The 22,411-nt window shown below is 44.6% G+C and overlaps 1 protein-coding gene and 1 pseudogene across 1 annotated transcript in view; both read right to left on the bottom strand.

Annotated features, from left to right (window-relative positions):
• C7 (complement C7) overlaps nt 1-22,411 on the bottom strand; it is a 413,756-nt gene that overhangs the window by 85,360 nt on the left and 305,985 nt on the right. The gene's annotated exons all lie outside the window — the stretch shown is intronic.
• On the bottom strand, nt 4,729-5,416 carry LOC147726458 (RNA demethylase ALKBH5 pseudogene; annotated as a pseudogene).

The raw sequence follows: 22,411 nt of genomic DNA, 5'->3' as shown, positions 1-22,411 counted from the left end.
TATGTTTAATTTTATAATCTATGTTATTAATTTGGTTTGGAGAGAAATCTGTAGGCTTTGGAAATCAGAACATCCCCCATTTTTTTCAGAACTTTTAAGAAATGTTATTTACACTAGTGAGACTGACATGGCCTGTGATTTGAAAAGTAAGGTGAAGACTTGGGCAAATCTGTTAACTTGGAGAGAAAAAGATACAGGGTCCAATGATTAAGCCAAAACACCGTCAGACCAAGCTTCCTTAGTAACTTTGATGGAAGTAACCGGATAAAGTGAACAGGATTGGAGAAGGTATAGGTGTTATCTTGAAGGGAATGCTCTATTTCTCTCCATTGCCTATCTGAAGGGTCGGTAGAGAATGGTATGGAGTAGTTAGAGGTATCCCATCTCAAGTCTTTACTTTTTGGTAGTATGAGGAAAATTAAAAATTAAAAAAGGGATTAGGCAGGAGCAGCTTCCAGGATCGACAGGCCGGTAGGGCTGGGGCCAAGTCAGTTGGTGTAGTCCTGTTAGTAGCTGCACGGCGGGTCTTCTTCTTCTTGATCTTCTTTCTTCTTTTTGTATCGGGATCTGAGGAAGGAAGATTCGGGAAGCCACTAAATACTGAATTTAGGGGCGTTACAGGTAGGGAAAGGACAGGGACCAATGGGTCCCTGTCCTGGGGTGAGTACACCCCCTAGTCTGCTCCTTTCCTGTGGGAGGGGGCAGGAGCCTAGCTTGGATTGGGCAGGGCTCCCCATCTACAAGATGGCTGGAGCCCGGGGTCGTGCTTCACCTCGTCTCCCCCACCTGAGGGGTGGGATTGGCACAGGCTGGCACACCCCCCTTCCTGACGTAGTTTTTCCCGCCAGTCTTCCCGCCAGAGTGGGTGTTAGAACTGGTGGGGGCCAGTTGCTGGGTACAGCAAATGGTCTGGAGAAGCTCACAGAGGTGGCATGCCTTTGAAGCTTCCCCCTGCCCATCCTGAGGAGGAGACCTAGCACCTCGCCCAGGATGTGCATTGTTGCAGGCTCAGGAGGGCGGGGGGCTCTCCACCCAGGGGTCCAGCAGCATGCCTGCTGTGTGGCAGCCTCTGTAGCCACTCAGCTTAGATGTGGATTGTATGTTAGGATTTTAGAGGGCATCTCTAAGATGCCCTCTGGTGCATTTTACATTAAATTCCACACTGGCATCAGTGCAGGTTGCATGTGCTGAGAAATTTGGTACAAAACTTGTCAGTCTTCATGTAGCCATTATGGTGCTGTGGAGTTCGTAATAACAACCTTCCAGCACCATATACTCTTAATGGCATCACTGCACTTACAGCGCCCAGGAATGGCCCTGGGTACTGTAGGGGCACAGGGCTCAGGCACCTGTGCCCACACCTCTGGCATAGGCCACCCAGCTAGAGGGGTGACTGAAGTATGCTAGGGCAGTGGGTTCTGTGGGCATGGCACACAGGGATGTGTGCCATGGCGACTCTTGGTTTAGTTCTGTACCTAGGCACTCAGCCTGCAAAGGCAGTGTGTGTGTGTGCCAGGGTACAGGGTCCCTGAGGGTGGCACAATAAGTGCTGCAGCCCTCAGGGGTCTTCTCTGGTCACCATGCCCTGGGTACCTAGGGTACCATTTACTAGGGGCTGACAGGTGACCAGAGATGCCAATTGGGTTTTTAGTTTCAGCACAGTTTTAGGGAAGGAACACAGACCCTGGGTACCTGGTTGGCAGGAACCCAGGACAAACTCAGTCAAAGCACATCAACAGGTCAGAAATAAATGGGGGCATACCAAGGCAAGAAAGTTGGCACTTTCTCACAAGTATATACTAAAATATATAAGCATATACTAAAGTATATACAAGCGGTCTCGAATGCTCGACCTAACAAAAACGACAAGATACTAACAAATCTGAAAAACAATTCTGACACCTTAAAAGAATACAATGAGTCCCTATACTCCCCAAATGAGGAAATCAAAGAAAGCCACTGCTAAAAACCCGTAAACAACCTAGCCCATCCCTCACTCAATGAAGAGGAGGCACAGGATCTGAATTCCCTCATCTCTATCCTAGAGAATGCAAATGTCCATTAAAAATCTAAAAACTGGGAAGACTCTGGGTTCAAATGGTTTCTCGACTCAATTTTACAGGACATTTGGAGAACTACTCTGTGATCCTCTTCTTAAAATGTACACCCACTTTAAAGAGACAGGCACAAATTTGGGTACACCTGCTGAGGCCTTAATAGCTGTAATACCAAGAACGGGAACAACCTCCTATTTACTAAGAACTATTGGCCAATATCCCTGATCAATATTGATTGAAAAATCGATGCAAAGATTCTTGCCAACAGAATCCAACAATTTGTACCTAAATGTATACATTTTCTCAACTGGGCTTCCTAAAACATTGCCTTTCCAACAAAAACACTAGACTACTGTGTCATGTGATAGACTAACCTCAAACTATAATAACGCCAACGGTTACTATCACATTGAATGTTGAAAAAGCATTTGTCAAAGTGAACTTGAATTACTTTGTTGCAGTACTATGCACATTTAAACTCAGAACTTCTTTTATCCAAATGGTCAAGGCCAAATACAGTAATCTCAGTGCTAAAGTCTGTGCCAGTGGCTTCCTCTCTCAAGCCTTTTCCCTGAATCAAGGTACATGTCAAGGATGCCCGACCACATCCTTCCCTCTTTCTCCTGGCACTTGAATCCCTACTAGCAAACATTAGACTCAACAATAGTATCATGGAAGTCAGATTTAGAACAACAACAGTCAAGGATGAAGCTGACCAGTCTATCCCAGAAATTATGAATTTCATAACTGACTTTTCTGAAACCTCAGGATACACCCTCAACAAGGATAAATCTGAGGTAATATGATTAAATAAGATAGGCTTCAAAGAACTATTGGGGACTCCAGTCTAGCCTCGCAACCACATGGTAGCAAATACGTGGTCTTCAATTCTCCCAAAAAAACGTTAACTCACTCAGCCACAACAAATAGCTGGCTCTAAAGAAAGTAAAAGATTTATTAGATGGCTGTTCACCAACATTTTTTACTTGGTAAGGAAGGATAGAAGCATTGAAAATGATGATTGCATTGATCATAAATTATTTAATCAGTATGTTACCACTGACCCTTTCTGACTAATTTGTGAAGAACATAGATGGGGTCATCACCAAATTCCTCCGGCAAACGAAGAAACCTAAAATCTCACTGCAAAAGGAGACTTCCCAAACACCTGGGAGGGGTCAACTGACCCAACTTTAAAACCTATCAAACTATTCAAGCATAGCACCCACTGGCTATACACCAGTGTGGCTCAATCTTGAAGCGTCTATTATGGGAGTCTTATTTCATTCAACTCAATGGTGAAAGCAACACGGCTGCACTTAAAATACATAATAAACAACAGGAAACAGGCCATTCTAAAAACAGACTCTCTTTTAGGATACAAAATAAGTACATGTAATCTAGCCTCCATATATATTACACTAGAATCAACTGGATGGTCTGCCAATTCACTGGGAGCCTCATGAAGAATTTTTACAATTAACTGATTAGGTCCAAACTCCTGCTCTCATTTGCAAACTTACAACACTCTTGTTCCCTACCTAATTTGCATTTCTGTAACTTTCTAAAACTCAAAGCCTGCATTCGGAAGCTAACCGAAACTGTTAAAACACCATTGTTAGCTCAGTTAATTAGTACACTAATCCAAGCAGGGTACAAAGTCTCCAGAATATATAAGTATCTAAGCTCAACATCCCCTAAACTCATGAAAAAACACTCATGAGAAATGGACTACGGATGGCCTGATACTTGAAAACACCAAGCAATGGACCAAAATCCAAAACTCCCGCTTCCGGCATAAGATTACCCCAATCCTGGTTAAAATGAAATTTAAGAACTACTACTTACCTACAAAAATTAGGACTTAGGAAAACACCCACATTTTGGAACTGCAACTGAGCGGTTGGCAACTTCTCACATATGTTATTCCACTGCCCATACCTAAACAAGCATTTGCAATGCAATAGGTCTCGCATTTGCAAACCTTTGAGCTATTGGCATTGTAAACGACAATGCCTTTTATTTATGTGTTTTGAAAACCTTCAAGCAACGACTAGGAGTACAAAGGGCACATAAATAAAAGTAAATGCCATTTAAAATACCAATAGGTTAAAGTTTCAAAAGTGTGAGACCTATTGCATTACAAATGCTTGTTTGGTTAGGCTATTCACCCCTGTGGATAGTGAGCATATATTTCTTTACCACAGGGCAGTGGGCCTTTATACCACCTTACCTCAAAGACTGTAATCCTTCTATCTAACCATCTGCCAAGAAGACTGATAATTACATTTTGAGATTTTTTTAAGAAGTGTTACAGGTCCCGACACTGGCGTAACGAAAATTGAGGGGGGCTCCCTGCAAGGTACGTGGAGGGGCCCCTCCAGGCTCAATCGGAAGCTCTCTGGCCAAACTGCAGTGCCGAGGCCCTGCATCCCCCTGGAGTTTGGCCCCCCGCACCGCAGGGGCTGTGGGGGCTTGTGTTACGCCCCTGGGTCCCGAGTTTAACGGGGCTCGATATTAATGAAAGACTATATTATGACATGCATTGCTGTATTGTGATGATCACAAATGTTTTAGGCTTTTGGCACTTAAAATTACATTACCCATCAGTTTCACCATACACGGAGGAGACATCTTCACACCCACAGCATGACAGTAACCCCATCTTCTCTTACCTGACGATGGTGACGAAACCCATCTGCACAGGCAAACAAAACACTGGCTCTGACTTCCGGATCGGCTTCAACTGGAAGTTACAGCCGAAGCACAGCGCCGAGTTGCTGAAGAAGGACATAGAAACGATGGACTGTTTGAAAATGTGGATGGGTATCCACGTGAGAGATGATGCAGCCTCCTGGGCTGGTAGTCCTTGATGATGGCGCTTTTAACGAAGCCCTCTGGGATGACCCGGTGTTGCACCAGTAGGCGGATGACCAGCTGGTGTACCGAGGCGGTGATCTCATCAACGTCACCCTTGGGGTATAGCCGCTCCTGGCCAGGCCCGGGCTTCTACAGCTGCGCCACAAAAGTGTAGCACTCTCTGAAAAAATGCAATGGAGCACGGTCCACGGTGTGCTCCTTGTACAGCCCCTTCTCGGCAGCGCGCACCACCTCAATGTGGCTCTTGATGCGGGGGCACTCTTCCTGGCTGAAGAGAAGCATCGGCCGGATACCGTGCTTTACCCGACGTGCCTTTTCGTCCCGGTAGTGGAGAGGCAGCTGAGGGTCAGTGGCGGCTCCTCATGGTCGCTCTACTCGCCATCTGACAGCTTCCTCTTGGAACCCGGCTCCGGGCCTTAATGGGAAGGCATTATGGACGGCAACTTCTCCCATAGGTCCGTGTATCCACTGACGGCCATACTGCGGGGCTCACATCACTCAAAACCGGCTGCAGCAGGGGGAGCTGCCACCGCGCATGGCTCTGCTCCGCCGAGCAATATCAAGAACGTAATAAAAAAGCATTTTCAATGCAATTGGTCTCGCATTTACGCAAGTTTAAGCTATTGGCATTGTAAATGACAATGCCTTTTATTTATGTTTTTAAAACGAAAATAAAAATAAAAGGCATTATTATTTGCAATGTCAATAGCTCAAACTCGGGTAAATGCGAGACCTATTGCATTGCAAATGCTTGTTTCTGTTTGTATCTTTTATGCAACGCTTGTAATCCTAAGTCTTTATGTATCGCAACTGGTTCTTATGTAAAGTGCTCTGACACCTTCGGGTAATGTTCGCGCTATAAACAAATCACATTAAATTAAATTAAATAAATAAAGATACATCTCAGAGGTCAAACACTAGAGAAACTAATGGATAAACTACAGCTTGCAAATGACAACATAATATAATCCTGCTTTATTATGGAAGCGATGATGTCCTTCCTGCGAGCTTCCTTTAAGTTCCTACTTTCCTGTTTTCATAGAACTATTCTAAGGGTCGTTTCTGTGTGCCATCTGTTTAAGATCGTAAGTCCCCTACCGCACAGTCTGTGCAATGCTCAGCGTGCAGTCTTCCCGCAAGTGAGTTAAGAAAAAACAAAACTTTCCCCAAATATTCGAGAACTGGGCTTGAATATTAAAGTACACTGTCCTCAAAAATGTTGGGATGCAGGTATTTCTATGCCTCTCCTGTTGAAATTCACGGAAATGATGATCGAAATGCAGGCACTTCCGGGAGGCATAGACAGACGGGGATCTTGAGACTGAGGCAGTGTTCTGCCCATGCACAGGCGCAGAGCCAGCAGGAAGTGATCCGGTACCTCTGGAAGGTAGTCTATCTGCGCATGCGGTAGGCCTATCAGGAGCACAGCAAAGATGCCGCTGTACGAGGGACTGGGAAGTGGAGGCGAGAAGACCGCTGCTGTTGTAGACTTGGGGGTCACGGCCTATGGAGTGAATGTGAAGATAGGAGAGTCTATATTCTTTTGGAAACCTACATTCTGGACCAAGCAGCAGGAAGATGAACCCTGCTGTTTTAGAGAAGGGGTGGATGTAATATTCCGTTTTGTGATATTTTGCTGATAGGCGAGTGGGTCGGGGGTGGGGGATGGCTGTATGCGTGCGTGTGTGTGAGCGCGTGTGTGTATGCAGTGTGTGCGTGTTAGTGTGTGTTCGCATGCGTGAGTGTGGCTGTGTGTGTGTGTGTGCGCGCGTGCGAATGAGAGAGGCGAGAGGCTGCTGAATGTTGAACAGCAGATGTGCACGGCGCCGGGGGCTGGGTGTGCGCGTCCTCGAGACGCAATTGCCGAGGAAATGCGTGTAACCACCCCCTGTCAGCCATTCCTAGGAAACCCACGACAATAGGTCTTTCGCTGGAGCAGCGCTATGCGCTGCTAACACCAGCGAGACCTAAAAACATACTGGGACGACATATTGAAATTTGTCAGCTCCCTTCTTACAGACCCCTTAGACCCATATCTAAATAATGAGAAAGATAAATATTTACTGGATCTTTTACTCACACTTGTGTGTATATTCATCCTTAACAATTAGAAAAACATGGGTACTATTACATCAAAAACCTGGAGAAACTGAATCTCTTTAATTAGGGATGCCATAACATTTACCTTCAAACTACCCACTGGAAAGCGAAATCGAGAGCAATTTGGTCCATACTAGACAATGTTATGACTAATACAAAGCCCCTGTAATTGATGCACCCTTCAACCATAATCCACACATTTGAGAGCTCATGATAACATTTATAGAAGTAATAGAAATGCAATTTACAACACCAATATAGTACCCAGCCTCTTCCATGGTCATAGTGCCCTTGGTACCTCTGGTACCTTTTACAGGAGAGTTACCAATTTGGTTTTGCAAGATTACAGTTCAGGAGAAGAACATAGGCCCTGGGTACGTGGTTGGCAGGAACCCAGGGCACACTCAGTCAAAGTGCATCAATATTAGGCAAAAAGTGGGAGTCAACAATGCAAAATGGGGCACTTTCCTACAGAAGCTCACGACAAATTGCAATACATTCTTGTATCCCTTTCTCCATACATCGAATGATGTACTTACATATTTACATTTACAAGTACTTATTTTGCTTTACCCTTACTGTTTTGCTATAAAATCTAATAGGGTTTTTGAAATCTAAAAAGAATGTGGGGAAATTAAATTAGGTATGGACCAACCTACAAACTAACACATAAAGGCAATGGCAGTTGAAAACACTAGGGGGCCTATTCACAAACTGCATTTTGTAGAACACTGGTAGTACTACAATAGTACCACAAATGTACTGCAAAATGCTATTCACAAAAAGCATCTACCTGTGTCCCAACTATGGAATCTCCGTACATATGAGTATACGTTTTATTCGTAAATGTAAGAAGGAGAGCCTGGAAAATGGTGAATACATATGACTACAGGAAATAGGGTTAGGCAGGAATAAAGAGGGGTTTAGGGAAAATTACTGAGTGGTTTAGTGTGGGACATGCACATACCCACAAAAGAGAAAGCCCATTTCTATTCACAAACGCACCTTCCAAAGTTACTACAGACATAAAAGGACACAAAGCAGTAGTAAATGACTCAAGGTCAGAGCTGAAGTAAGTCCAGGAAATCACATGTCCAACCACTCGTACCACAATACACTCCCATAGAAATCAGCACTAGGCGAGAGGCCAAGATCTTAGAATATAGTTTGCATTCAGTATTTACCAGGGTGATCGGATGATATGAATTTTTTTTTTTTTTTTAGGAAATACCACAATTGGTATGGAGGACCAAATACTTGGAGGCCTACCACCCTTAAACACTTGGGTAATGCACTCCTTAAGTTGCTGGGCAAATATCCTGTAGAATCTAATAGGTATACTGTCCATGTCAGTAGCTTTTCCACTTGGGAGACTATTCATGCCTAATAAAATCTCTATCCACCATGGGGGAGCTTCTAACTGCTCCTCTTCTAAAGAAATTTGTTTACCAGGGATTGAGTCTAAATATTCATTAATCTCCCTGGCACTCCCCCTTAGGTCGTCCCGAAAAAGGGTTTGATAGTATTCATAGAATGTTATCTGGATCCACGGTTAACATACTTGGGTCTCGAATCTCACGGATTCAATTTTGCATGGTCCTTTGCCTAGTTTGCATGGCCAAATGGTGTCTTATCTGCTCATTGCATTCATATGATTTCTCTTTCCAAAGAGTTAGCTTATCGGCAGCCCCTTTAGCCATAATTCCCAAAATAGAAGATTTGTACAGTGCCACTTTTGCCTGGGCTTCCCCCAGATCGCCCCCATGTTGTAAAACCCTTTTTTGCTTGAGCCAGCCCTGCTTGTAGATCACATAATAGCTGTCAGCCGTTCCGGTTAAGGTTCAGAGAGAATCTATGGGTTTCCCCACGTATACGAGCTTTCAAGGCATCCCATAAAATATCTATTGCTGCACTCCCTAAATTGTCTTTAATAAAAATGGGAATCCAATTCCGCATGTGATTACAGTAATCATCATTAAATAATAAGGCTCGCTCAAAACTCAAAATGTCCTTATGCTTAAAGCCTTCCCCCTTCATTTCGACCACTAAAGTATTGTGGTCTGAAAGAATACAAGGAGTTTTCTCTATTGAACAGTTATGAAGTACAGAATAGGAGACAAGCACATAGTCTAATCGGGCATGAACATTATGTGGTATAGAGAAAAAAGTATATCCTTGGTCTGACGACCTTTGCTAGTTCGATACATCAATAAACCATGATCCTTACATAAAGCCCTCAGGGCACCGAACACCTTTGGTTTCCTTCCAGTATAGATCCAGTCTGCTACCGAGTTTGGCGCCCAATTAGCCGGTATCTTAATGTTAAAGTCCCCACAGAGAACAACTAGGAGAGGCCATGCTGGGAGTTATATGGTCACTTGCTCAAGCACTCCTGGGTCATGTAAATGTAAATGTAGTGTATTTTGTAAAGCGCACAGCTGCCCCAACGGGGCGTCCCGGCGCTGTATAACAATGTGGAACCCTTCCTGGCTCTCCCTGTGAGATGCTCCTCCTGGGCACCCCCAACATGAAGCCAGGCATCCCAGTGTTGTTGGGGCAGTTGTGGAGATTAAGCAAGCTATTGCCCAGAGTTGCAGCGTGAGACCCATGATTAGAGTAGGCGCTGAGGCGAGAATTATCGAGTCCACGGACATTGAGCTCAAGACCCTGCCGCGTCTGGACTTGAACCCTGGTCCCGGGCCTGATCTCTGCTTCAGAGTCTGAGGCTCTAACCAGTGAGCCACACTTCTCATCTAAAATGCTACCATAAATTGAACATATAGTAACATTTTTCCCTAGTACATACCAGGCATTCAGCTATGATCCATCAACCAAGTTTATCAGCTAGCATGTAACTGAATTGTATATTAGTGTTGTGCACCAATATAGCCACTCCTCGTGTCCTGGTTTTTTATGTTGTCCCCCCAACCAGCCATATCCCATTGAATTCAGGAGATGGAGTTAGGCACCTCCAGTATGGGTTTCTTGGATACATACAATATCACCGTTTTGCAATTGTAATCCTACCACAGTATTCTGCCTTTCCTTGGGGTCTTTAAGGACACTGTTATTAATAGTGGCTATACCCATTCCTTGGAGAAAAAAGATCCTAATGCTTCCAGGGCCATAAATAATGAAAAAGAGAAGCGCTGTATGACAAAACCACTCCCACCAGCCTGCATACCTTCCCACTCAGCTAACCCCTACCTCTCCCATCCGTCAAACCCCCCCACCCACCACCAATAGCAAAGGCAACCAGGTTCAAGCTGAGCCAGGATGATGTCATGTCAAATGATTTAACCCCACCACTCCCCCAGAGCTTCCCTCCAACCACCCAAAAATAATATTTTGAAAAAATGAATCCCTAGATTACCAACCAACAAAGTGCACTAAGGTCTACCCCAAACCGTCCCAGTCAAATAACGGGTGCCCGGCTGGCAACCAGGCCAGGGCCGTATCGCTTCCCTTACTCCTCCGTCCAACAGCACTAGCTGCCTTCTGCTTAACACAAGGTCTTTAGGCAAGCACGCGCTTGATGTTTATAACCTTCTAATAGACTCCAGAGCCGACTGTCTGGTTCTGACAGAGACGTGGCTTGGTGAGGGTGCAGGTCTGGATATTGCCACTGCTATCCCCCCGAGCCATGTCATCTATAGGAAAGACAGAGCCAGTGGGAAGGGGGGTGGTGTGGCCCTAGTTATCGACAGGCGTATCGCCTGCCCTGTCCTTCCCTCGGATAACATTAAGGGGTGTGAAGTACTCGCCTTCTCCCTCTCCCTATCACCTCAGCAGTCTTGCATAGGACTGTTGGTCTATAGGCCCCCTGGCCCTACGGGCACTTTTTTTGAAGACCTCCACTCCGTGATCTCCTCACTATGCCTCAGGTCTAACCACTGTTTGCTCCTTGGCGATTTTAACATTCACATGGACAAGGTGGACGACCCCGACAGCATTAAGCTTAATGACATCATCTCATCCTTAGGTTTTGTCCCGTACCTTCGGTCCCCCACACATTGTAAAGGACATACATTAGATCAACTTTTTTCTACCGTTCTAGTAGTTCTGACCGCCCTTGCTCCTGTCCTGTGGTCTGACCACTTTTTAGCAGAATTTGAGATCCCTCTTACAAAAAAGAGCACTGATAGCGGACAATGGCGCGAAGCGCTTCCCTCGAGAGCCTTCCACTGAGTCTCTCTAGCTATGCTGTCAAAGGCACTAGAGACCTACCCTTGCATGTTATCAGGCTCTCTGGAAACGGACCTCGACCACCTCCAGGGTTGGATGACCCAACGTTTTGCAGACCTTGCCCCCCCTACCCCCTAGGACACTATCGGTGAAATCCTCTGCCCCCTGGTTTTCCTCTGCTCTTGCAGACAAACGTCGGCAATGTAAAAAAGCCGAAAGGACTTGGCGTAAACACTACGACGCCAGCTCCAGGGAAACCTATAGGTCAATGATCAGAGACTATCATCATGACATCACCACTAATAAGAAGTCCTATCTAGCTAGCAGAATAGAGGACGCCTCTAACTCCTGCAAAGAAATTTTCAGGATTGTCAAGGATTTTATCTCCCCACCCTGGACCAATCCCAAAATCTCGCACTCCAAGTCCTGGATTTCTGAACTCGCCGTTTTTTTGCCAACAAAATTAGGACTATCCAGACTTCTTTTGGTAACTCCAATACGAGCTATACTCCCACCCTTTGGCCTCTGGATCCCTCTCCGACCGTGTCAGGGCCTTTCCTCTGGAACTTTCCTTCACTGTACCTCCTCTCCAAACTTAAATCAGGTTCTCCTCTCGACCCATGCCCTGCTAAAACCCTTGCGCAACTGGCCCCTACTCTCAATCACCTCATCAACCCGATCCTTAACCTCTCGCTCAGCTCAGGTGAAGTCCCTCAGACTTGGAAACAGGCACTCATTTTGCCTTTACTTAAGAAAGCCAATCTAAACCCTGATTCTCATGCCAACTACAGACCCATCTCCCTTCTGCCTGCTCTTGCGAAAGTGGTTGAGAAACACGTCCACACTACTCTGTCCCACTTTCTAGAGACGAACGACATATTACACAAATCCCAGTCTGGTTTTCGCTCTAACTTGAGCACCGAAACTGCTCTGCTCGAGGTTACCGAAGCGATCAAAGCAACCTTGGACAGGGGAGGAAAAGTTATGCTGGTGATGCTCGACCTCTCTGCAGCCTTCGACACCGTCCCCTATGACCACCTCCTAGCCAGACTCTGGGAGGTGGGTCTTAGGGGGACAGTGTTCAGTTGGTTCAGGTCTTTCCTCTCCAACCGACAGCAAACTATCTGGGCTCCACCTTTTTCCGCCGCGATGCCGCCTCTCAAGGTCGGAGTTCCGCAGGGCTTGATTTTGAGCCCCTCGCTTTTCAACATTTAGCGGCACTCGCGGAGGGTTTCGGGGCCCAGATCGTGTCGTACGCTGACGACACGCAACTCCTGTTCACCTGCGACAAGGGCCATGACTTTGACGGGCCTTCTATTCGGGGCTGCCTTGGGGCAGTGTTTGAATGGTTCAGTCGTCACAGCCTCAAGTGCAACTCCGAAAAATCGGAAGTGCTCTTCTTGGGCTGTCCCGCAGACCCCAGATGGAAAGAGTGGTGGCCTGCCGCCATGTTCCCTCCTGACAGTGATTCGGGGGCTGCGAAAAACCTGGGTATTCAGGTCGACAACTGCCTCTCCAGGTGTCGGGCCTGGTTGGCAGATGCTTTGCGATCCTGAGGATGCTGAGGAAGTGCCTGCCGCTTCTATCCATAGAGCACAGAAAGACCACGGTGCAGGCCCTGATTGGCTCTCGCCTTGACTACGCCAACGTTCTGTACCTTGGTCTGCCGGGATACCTCCTATCGCGTCTCCAGGTTGTGCAGAACTCTGCGGCCCGTGCCATCTTTGGCCTCTCCAGGAGAGCCAGGGCCACTGAGCTCCTCAGAACTATTTATTGGCTGCCCATAAAGAAGCAGATCGCTTTCAAGGCCCTGACCATCGCCTTTAAAGCCCTTCATGGTATAGGCGCCCGCTATCTCCAGAAATTGATTACTTTCTATCTCCCTTCTAGATCCCTACGCTCCTCGACTCAGGCCAGGGCAGTCACTCCTAGGATCTATCGTGCTCGCTGTGGGGGGCGTTCTTTTAAACATCTTGCGCCCCTGCTGTGGAACGACCTTCCTCTTTTGCTCAGATCCAGCTCCAATCTGCTGGCATTCAGGAAAGATCTGAAAACCTTGCTGTTCATGCAATAACTCCAATCCCATCTATGCTACGCTCTCCTCGCTCGTCCCGTTTCTTTTCTCCCACTCTAGACCTGTGAGGCTCTGACAGCGCCAGGACACTCCTCGGAGTAGCCGTGCGCTATAGAAGCACCCCATTTAACATAACATTAACATAACATAACAAGGAAACTACAAATCAACACACCACCCTCCATATTGTCCCTTCATTTCCCCCACAAATAGTAGCACCGTAATCATATGACATACTATAATCCATCAAACCCTATTCCCAAACCCGCCTGTGATACCCTTTAAAACCACTTAAGCCTGAATTTCTGAGGTGAGGCTGCGGGTCCCCCCCCCCCGAAATGAAAACAATCTTCAGCCTGCCGGATTCTGGAGATATACTTCAGCTCCCAGCTGTTGGAATGGAGCTAAGAGCTGCTTTAAAGGCCACCTCCATTCTATGGTTGCATGAGTAAAATCCGGTCTAGTTAAGAAACTCATTCCATCAAGCTCCTTTTTGGCAGTAAGACAGGGCATATCGTAAAAGCTTGCAGTAGCAGAAAAGTACCAAAATAAACCAGCATTGCCCATAGCCAATCTGGGGTCTTAGGGGCACTTTTAGACAGCTTTAAAGGGAAACTGTGAGCCCGCTGGATTTTCTTGTCCCAATCCCATACAGCTAACTCAGGAAAAGCACCACTTAAGAGGGAAACCATATACTTTATAGCATCATTTCCCTCAACCACTTCTGGAATCCCTAAAAATTGTAGGTTGTTACGTATTTGCAGGTTTTCTTGCTTTTCAATTTTCCACATCATATCCTTGACCAGTCCCTCGTGAGTTACACCCTGAGATTTTAGGGACACCACTTCTGTTACAAGGCTCTCCATCCGGGTTTCAACAGTGGCTATTCTCTCTGCAATGTATGAGCAGGTTCTGCCCACTTTCCTAACGGCGTCCTGCAGCTTTTTAGCAGCAAGTTGAGCTTTAACGTTATCACTTTTGACTTCTTTCTGAAAGCTGTAGATAGATTGCAGGACCATTGCAGTCAGATTACCAGTCTCTGATGTACCACTAGCACTTGCCATAGCAGAACCTGCCAGGTCTCTTCCATGTTTGCCCACTCCTTCCTCTGGGGCAGCGAACTGTATGGTGGAGTAATCGCTCTTCAGATCCCCTGTACTGCCTCCTTCAGACATTTCCCGTAGAATCTTCTCTTTCTTTCTCCCTCTTTTAGAGAGAGATTTTCTTTGCCACTGGGGATTTACTAGGGGGTTTGCTTGCCTCCTAGTCCTTAGTAGCACTACCTTGAATAGGATTTGATCACAAGTTTCATAGTCATTGTGCAATCATCACTCTGCTTTAAAAGTTTTAATTTAATGATTTGTGCTTTTCACATTTTTTTAATTACAAATTTGTTTACCAGTAGTTGCCCATAGCAGAAGAGCCTGCTTTGGGCAACAAGGGGTTGCTGGATCCCTGTATCACCATTTTGTTTGCTCTCACATTCTAGTTGTTGCTCAGGCCACCTTTGATGCTGTGTCATCATGCCCTTTGACACGCCTCCCTGGGTTGCGGCTCTACAAAAGCATGACTTGAATAAGCTTAGCGAAATGCAAATTTTATTTCCTTGTATTTTGGAGATGCCTGGCTCCTAGTGCTTAGTAGCACTATCTAGAATAGGATTTGATCACAATTGTCATTGCACAATTGTCACAAATGTTTATTTTATGATTTATGCTTTATGATTTCTCCTTTTTTTTATTACAAATTTGTCTACTAGTAGTCGCTTATAGCAGGGAAGCCTGGTTTGGGCAACAAGGGGTTTTGAACACCCTTTTACCAATTTGTTTGCCCTCACGTTCTCCTTGTTGATCAGGATACCTTCGGTGCCGGGTCATAACGCCCCCCTGGGTTGCAGCTCTACAAAAGCATGGCCACAGCATGTCTGCGCAGCCTTAAGTAAGGTTAGCGATCTGCAAATTTTGTTTCCTAGCATTTTGGAGATACCTGGTGCCGAAGGAGTGCCCGTCCGTGGTTTAACCGGGACCAGCGCCAGCCCCCCTGCCCATTTTCCACCAGATCGCACTCTCAGGAAAGTATACTCTAAAGAGCACCTTTTGTCGACACGCAAAGTCAGTAATTTCCAAGCATTTATCACTTTTCAACCCGGAATCTAGATAACAAATGTATTATGACCTACCTGCCAGTTCTCTCCCAACCTCCGTTTGATAGAAGATAGTTTAGCACACCTTAATCTCAAGACACAGCCAACAGTTCAAACTAATAAATGTGCCCTCAAGGACTTCATCGAGCAACATAATATAATATATATATATAATGTTTGTTACAGAAACATGGTCTAATGCTTCATCTGGAAAAGAGCTAGCCCCGGATATACAACCATTACTCCTGATTTTATTGATCGTAGAGGAGGCGGTATTGGAATTATCTCCAGAAACAATTTCACCCCCATATGTACCCATATGTACACCTCTGCCACAGATACTAGAATGTTAAGCACTGGCTTTCAAGATCAAGATAGAGGCCTTCATCCCCTTTTGTATCGCTTTGCTTGCCCTAAGTACGCAGGGAATGCTCTGACGTGAGTCCCTAGCTCACTTTGCCACTGGATTCAAGCTAGCCTGGCTGATGACGGCTGAAATGCCAGAAACCGGTCCCAGGATGCTTGTTTCCGGTCCAGGGAAGACATGGCTTTGGCAGTTCGGGCTGGACTGTTCCCATGAGGCACAGGGTCAGACTGATTTGCATATGGTCATGTCTGAACTGGGGTGGCGGAGTGAGCTAAAGAATGGTGATAGATTAAACCCAGATCAGTTGACTGGGTGTGAGTGTTTGATTTGCTCAAACGCTCCGTCCATCATCCCCTTTTTGTATGACTTTGAGTCCAGACACATCTTCTGTGCTTCAAATCCGTTCCAGACCAACTTTGTCTCATGGAGGCGCTACATAGATGACATTCTTGTCTTTTGTGAAGTAGGTAGAAAGAGTTGTGAGGCTTTCGCCGACTGGATCAACACACCCAACCTCTTCTTACACTTCACAAGTTCGATCTCAGACTCTGAGATTGCATTTTTGGATCTTTTGATTAGCCTCACTCAAGGGCAGTTACACACTAAAACCTATAAGAAGAATACAGACTGTAACAGCCTGTTATCCTTTGAGAGTCACCACCCAAAAGCGCTCCATGAAAACCTACCATATAGCCAGTACCTACGCCTTCCATGGCAGCAATCTAGAGAACTACTATAATTAAGTAAAAGATCTGAGCAAAAATCTACTTGAGTGAAAATACCCCCAAGAGTGATCAAATTCATCGAAAAGAGAGCCCGCAACAGAAGAGGATACAATGACATGTGTCACTACCTTTACATCCTTATCTAACAAAGTGAAGATCGCCATATTGAAGCATTAGAATATCCTGAGCACAGGTAATTTGAAACTTGAATGCCCATGCTTTGCCTTCAGAAGGACATCGAATTTAAAACATCTTGTACAAACAAGACCTCGAACAAAGGTACCTAGATAACAAACAACACTTTGGAACCTTCTCCAGGTTAGCAGACACTACCCCTGCGAGAGTTGCATCATTTGTAATTCTACTGAACACTCAAAAACACTACAGCTAGGATCTCTCTCCTAGACGTAACAGTTGACCACCACCTCATATACCCTAATGATCGTGCAATTTAAGAAAATCTGCTACAATCACAACACCAGTATAAAGAATAGTCATACTTACAGATAGAGGGTGGATGTCAGGCATACAAGTGTAGATCATACCATATTACACAAAACGTGTTACTTATCAATAAGTATCATTCTGATGCACCAACTGTCACTTAATGATGGTCCTTAAAAAGCTACTCTGCCATGAGTATTGTGACCGGCGCCCCATACACCCAAGTGCTGTTAACCATTACCCCATTTACTGATACGACACATCTTCTACTTCATACGTGAAGAGAGTTACGCCACTACCTTTGACCTCAATACCACTTTAAGATTGCTGCCAGACATGCACGATAATACTTGAGACAGATATCAAAAGTCTTCACTTTAACACCACTCCAAGATCCCACCAGAAATGTGCTACTCTACTCTAAGATGGCCGCCCGACATATACAGCATCACTCCAAGATAGTCGCCAGACATGTGCAATGATGCACTTCCGGGTTCATGTGGATTCTGGTTTAAGCCCGTTAGGTGCACTCCTTTAAAACAGGAACCACCGGTTCCCGCATCCTCATTCCGCGGAAGTACTAAATACCTGTGGCATATGTGATACTGCTGTTTGGATCCTCCTTATTTATCTTACTTACTTACTTCCAGTTTAGCATGACTAAGAGTGGCACCTCTGCCACACCCTAGAGAGTACTTTTATCTCCAGTTGGAGGTAAGATTGTGTGCCTCACGATGTATAAGAGAGTAATGGAAACACAACCACGCTTCTGTTTTTAATACTGTGACCATTTTTAACACTGTGACCACTTATAAGACAGCAGCACGCATTATGGTGATCTCTCTTGTGTGCATAAAACAGGTGACTACTATACTGGCAATCTACACTATTTGCAGAGTGAAATCGCATCTATGAAGTCTTGTGCCACTTACACAATGAAATGTCCTTTTCTCATGCTACATGTCATGTATTAATGTGATCTGCTGCAATTTTGTTGTACGAAAATACCAGCCCCGGATTCTTTTGGTTGGAAATTTTGCTGAAAGAAATTCTAAATGCAAGCTATTCTTATAGATTAGCTTTTTCACTCTACCTATTTTTATGTTGTGTGTGTCTTGTATATGTCTTTGTGTGTCTGGACACCACTCCAGCACCAGAGGAACATTTTGGTCCACAATAATGGACATCCTGGTCAATAAGACGCTCTTATGCCAGGAATACGATAATTCATTCTTCTTTTACTCTCCTGACAGGTTGGAAAGCCAACATCAAAAAGCAGGTACCACACAAAGGGTAAAACTACAACACATACAATTATGGGGGACCCTAGGGCTAATTTAATGACCGGCTCTGAGTACATGCCCTATCACATACTCATCACAAAAAGGGTATCAGAGGGTCAGAATTTCTACAAGTGATTATTGGAGACAATAGTAGTGAGTTATTACCACTAGCCATACAACAGATCTTCTTAGTGAAAATAACAAGAGCCAGGTCAGGTCGGTGTCTGGTCTCTAGCACCCATCAGTCACCACTCGGAACCGCCCTTCATCATTTGGGGCACGAGGACCAACACAGCATCTGATCTTATCTCTAACAAGAAGGGGCTGACCTTCCTGTAGGCAGGGCGCGGTCGCTTTCAGTTGGAAAGATATGTATGAGTGATGTAACTGACGGGGTGAAAAGTGCAGTGCAAAGAACAAAGTGATATCAAAGGATAAAGAAAAAGTGAATAAAATTGGTTTAGGAAGCAAAAACATTCCGAGTGGTGACTGATGGGTGCTAGAGACCAGACACCGACCTGACCTGGCTCTTGTTATTTTCACTAAGAAGATCTGTTGTATGGCTAGTGGTAATAACTCACTACTATTGTCTCCAATAATCACTTGTAGAAATTCGGACCCTCTGATACCCTTTTTGTGATGACCACACAAAGGGTACCACTTTTGAAACATTTGTGGAGTAGGAAGATTCACTCACTATTCCGTACTGACGAAATGCCATGGATCCTCCCGACCACTAGGGGCGTGAAGCATGTTGACTTACTAGAGTTGGACCTAAAGAGAGAACTTACATCAGACTGCCATGGTACTTTATGACCCCATTGGTAGCATTTACCTATGAAAGTTTTTAATCTGACAGGGCGGTCAAGTTATTAAAAGTAGTTGATGGCCCCCCTGACCAGTTTTAACTCACATCATCACACATGAGATACCACACCACCTAGACTCTACCTTGCATTCATCATATCTCATACAAATAAAAGATCTCCACCAAAGTGACCCTTCAGGGGACCCAATGGGCATTGCTGCGATGGCCCAACGAGGAGCAATAGCCCTATGATGAAGCATGATATTCCTTTGGGATGTGTGAGGGCAACATGAAACAGTCCTGTTGACTGCCACTGTGCATATGTCTGAGTCCTGCACAACCTGTCAATATCTCCTCCTCGTTAGGAACAGTAGCCTTAATTTTTGTTTGTGATTTCAAATATCACCTGAAGAACTCTAATGATTTAGAGGTAGATTGATTAAATATAGCGAGGAGGACAAAATAGTATATAAACAAACTCTCAAGGAATATACATCCATGATTTTTTTTAAATAAATCTGCCTATTTCACAAAATAATTATTTAAAACAGTCAAGATTTTGTCAAACACCAACTAATGCTAGTCAAAGTTTTTGCAATGTACTTGCGAAAACCTTAAAAACTAATGTACGCAATGTTTATGCAACCTTTTCCACCAATTCATCCCATCCTCAAATAATGAAAGGCACTAACAAGCTGATGATGATCAATGTTCATCTTTTAGTTTCCGCCTTTTATCTCAAGAGTAAGTTAGAAACGTACTATCCAACTCTAAATCAGGCTCACCAGATAATCCTCATCAACCTAAAGTCCTACAGCTTGCTACCGAGACTATTGCTGCACATCTTTCAACCATCTTTAATAAAATTATTCGCAAAGGTGCATTTCCAAAACCAAGGAAGAAAGCAGCTATACTTCCCTTGATAAAGAATGACAATCTTCCTTTATTTGATCCTACGAATAACGGGCCATATTACCAAGCAATAGCGATAATTATCGCTATTGCTTGGTTAGAGACAAAAATTTATCGCTGAGCTGCGGCGATTTTTACCGCAAATAAACCTTGGTATTACCAAGGTTTATCGCAAATGCGATAAAAATCGCTGCAAATGAATGAATATCGCTGAAAAGTCCGCGATATTCATGCATTACCGAGCTAATGCTCTTAGCCATGTTATCCATCTCCCTTTGGATAACATGGCTAAGAACTGCTCAGGGCAGGTGTTAGCTTTTGGAGATATTCGCGCTTAGCGCGAATATCTCCAAAAGTTGGTAATAGGAGATAGCGATGTTAGCGACTGTTTTCAGTCACTAACATCTTGGCAGGCCCACTTTGCATATCATTAGTGATAAATATCACTGACATGCAAAGTGAGGCCCAAGAAGGTCGCTATCTCCGACTAGCTGTCGCTTACTGGTGTTAGCGACAGCTAGGTAATAGGGAGATAATTTTATCTCCGCTTTCTTTGCTTTTAAAGCCAAAAAATCGGAGATAAACCTCCTTGATAATATGCCCCAACCTTCCTTTAGCCCATTTGCCCCTGCCAGCCAAAATGCTAGACACAGCTTTTAATCAGCAACTATCGGCCTTCATTAATGGAAACAGTCTACTAAACTGTTAACAATTCGGTTTTCAGAGCCAGCACAGCACCGAAACAGATCTCTTAGTAGCCGCAGAAAGCATTAGAGCGATCATTGACAAGGGAGACAATGCTGCCTTGTTACTTCTAGATCTCTCTGCGGGATTTGATACCTTCAACCATCAAATCCTGATCAATCGCTTGTATGAGCTAGGTATCAGAGGCAAAGCCCTCACATTATTGACATCTTTTCTGACTGACAGGGAACAATCCATTACCATAAAAAAATGTGCCTCCTCCACATGGAATCTCTCGTGCAGTTTTCCTCAGGGAACTTCATTAAGTCCCACCTTATTTAATTTGTCCATCAGCCCTTTGGTTAAACTAATTAGAACCTTTGGCTTTTTCTGTTATATCATTTGCAGATGATAGACAGATTGTGGTATCAGTCTCAGGAAACCCTGCACATACAGCTGCCCAATTTCGCTTGTGTATGAAATTTTTTTACATTGATCGCTCAAAACTGCCTGAGATTGAACTCAGGTAAGGCAGAAATCGTACTTTTTGGAAACATCACCAATTTTTGCTCCCTGGATAGGTGGCCTCCAGGTATGGATGGGCCTAGTCCCATCTCCAGTGGAAAAAGTTAGCAATCTGGGTGTCATTTTTGATAAAAAAAACTTTCAGATAAACCAGACAGCCTTTTTGAGTTTTTTTCTTGGTGAAAAGCCTGAAAAAAAAATCTGCACTACATTCCCACCAACCTTCAAAAACTGATCATGTGTGCGTGCATTCATTCTCTTAAATCTGGATTACTGCGATGGACTCTATATATGAATACAACAAAAAGTATTATCCAAACTTCAAACCCTACAAAATGCAGCAGCTCGGCTTATCTTTGGTCTTCCTAAATTTCATTCAGCAGCCACGGCACTGAAAGAACTTCATGGGCTGTCTATAAAAAAAGGATTGCATTCAAGGCACTATGTATTGCCTTTAAGGCACTACATAATATTGGACCAGCAGCACTCAGTCAGCGCTTCCGGTGGTACACGCCTATCAGAGCCCTACACTCCTTGGGAGAAAAAAACATCAAGGTGCCTACTTTCAAATTGGCTCAATGAAGTGGTAGGAGTTTAGTGACCTGCACCACTAAACGGTGAAATTACCTTCCCTTTGATCTAAAAGACTCCAAGAATCTTCTACATTTTAGGAAAGCATTGAAACCTGGCTCTTGTAGATTAAGGAAATTATCTTCTCAGCTACTTCAGATTACCTTTTTCCAAGACAGCGCCAAAATACCTTCAGGTATACGAGTGCTTTACAAAGCCCAATAACATAACATCAACAATGTGTGTTTTGCATGCTTTTATTCTTCTGCATAACTTCCCTTGACATTTTACTCCCTTCTTTTCCACCCACTCAAACTTTGCGCACTCCAATCACTAGTTACGCTTTATTACTCTCCTGTTCCATGTTTCTCCCTCTGTTCTTATTCATGACTGCTGTGCCCTCCCCCCTTAATATGTTTTATGTCCTATGCTACTTCTCATGGATTTCCCAATCATTACCTTCTTCCCCCAACCACACTACTGTGCAATTCCCCCATTCCCATTATGCATTATAACCGTCTGCCGCGCCAGTGATACTTTCAGTGCCACTAAGATGAATTGCCCTTATTCTGATTACCGCTGGACTTCCTGATGTCTCCCTCTTCTTTTCCATGTGGCCCATCCTGCTGTGCATTTCTGCCTCCTGAAAAGTCT

This window comes from Lissotriton vulgaris, chromosome 3_1, assembly GCF_964263255.1.
Source record: "Lissotriton vulgaris chromosome 3_1, aLisVul1.2, whole genome shotgun sequence".
NCBI classification, from domain to species: Eukaryota; Metazoa; Chordata; class Amphibia; order Caudata; family Salamandridae; genus Lissotriton; species Lissotriton vulgaris.
This window is presented reverse-complemented; position numbering and strand designations above follow the sequence as displayed.